The following is a 1,686-nucleotide window of genomic DNA, read 5'->3' as shown; positions in this document are numbered from 1 at the left end:
GCGGCGGGCCTGCAGCCGGCGAGCTGGGACCCGAAGCCCGCGCCCGGAGAGGTAAGCGCAGCCCCTTCGCGGTCGCCTCGCGGGCTCCTCCTTGCGGACCGCGCGGGCGGGACGCCAGGCGGCCGTTGGACTCGGGCCGGCCCGGCCTGGGGTTCCTGCCGCCGCGCTGTGAGGGCCTGAGATGCGGTACCCCTCAGCTTTTGGGGTTCTGGTCCTCCAGGCCGGGCTGGAAGCCCTGGGCGGGTGGGCGGGGGGATCGGACAAACGTGCCAAGGATCTGGCAGCCTGGGGTCGAGGTGGGGCGGAGGCAAGTCAGGCCACCGCTCCCTGCACAAATTTTTCCCCCCTCCCCCGCCCCCTCCTCCCCCAAAGAGTTTCGGTAAACTTCAGAGTGGGAGGATGTATGCAAAATGCTGAGCGGAGTGTCTCACCTGAGCCCAGCAGGGAGGAATTCTTAATTTACCCCTTCTTACCTATCAAACTCCTCTTGCTTCGGCACGTGGCCCCGTACATCGCTTGTTTGGCTGAGTTTTTCAGATCTGGTATACTTGGGCGCACCTGGGATGCCCTCCAAGTGTTCCCTGAACTGGCAGGCTTACAGCTCGTCTCTCTTGATCTTAGGCATGGAAGCTAGGCCAGGATGCCACCTCCTCCCCAAGGCTCAGCCCAGGTGAAAGCAGGGGCTGACTCTGCAGGGACCCCAATTCCAGGGGCTGGCAGAAATGGTCAGGGATGGGTGCACTTGGGGACTTAGTCCATCTCAGACAGGACGCTTTCTGTCCACTGTGTACGCCAGCAGAAGAATGAAAGATGAATGCCCAGGTCTTTGCCCTTGGGCTCCACCTCAAGGCTGTGGAGACAGTCCCTGCTCTTGGGTGTCCACCATTCCCTGGAAAGAGAAAATATATATGCAAGGTGCTCACAAGACTAGTTGTGTAGATGGGAGAAGACCCTAAGTGTTAAGAGTAAAGTGACTGAATCTGTAGGCATTTGACTTACATTTGAGTGATGACAGTTTTTGTAGGCAATACCAGGAACACTCCCCTTTTACTCAACTTTTGTCTCAGCCTAATCACATGCATCTGATCATAAGGCACATTACTGAAAGAAAACTTGAATAATCTTAACTTTGAAAACAGCCTTGACAAAAATCAAGGTCCTAATTTTTAAAACATGGAGTTCCCCCTCTGTACTCTCCTTCAGGATGGTGGTGAGTATTCATTGCTTTTAGAACATACCACCTTTATCGTGAGCCAGAAAAGTGAGATTCTTTGATTTTGTGGTGTACTTTCAACGAGCTATTCCTTTTCTTCAGAATTCCCTAATGCCTCTCTCTTCTCTCTCCCACCTGTTAACTAAATTTAAACTGTAATGCATGGTTCTCTCCCTTTCCTCTCTTCTCTCTGCTGGTGGAGAGGGAGGGGGTTGTAGTAAACACCCCACCGCATTTTCACCACCCCAGGGTCTTGCTTCCATGTTCCTGAAAACTGAATGACTCCACTAAAGACCGAGCAAGCCTTCCCCGCTACCTTCTTTTCTCGTGGCTTTATTATTCATTGGTTTAGCCACCAGCATGTGGTTTCTTATATTTTTCACAAGAAAATAAAGCATAGGATTTTACTTTCCTTAGGATCTCAGGCCTTCAGAATTGAATTGCTCGTACTCTTCGGTTCATCGCAAACTATA

This window comes from Hippopotamus amphibius, chromosome 1 (genome assembly GCF_030028045.1).
Source record: "Hippopotamus amphibius kiboko isolate mHipAmp2 chromosome 1, mHipAmp2.hap2, whole genome shotgun sequence".
Classification (NCBI taxonomy): domain Eukaryota; kingdom Metazoa; phylum Chordata; class Mammalia; order Artiodactyla; family Hippopotamidae; genus Hippopotamus; species Hippopotamus amphibius.
The sequence above is the reverse complement of the archived record's forward strand: the minus strand, read 5'-3'. Positions refer to the sequence as shown.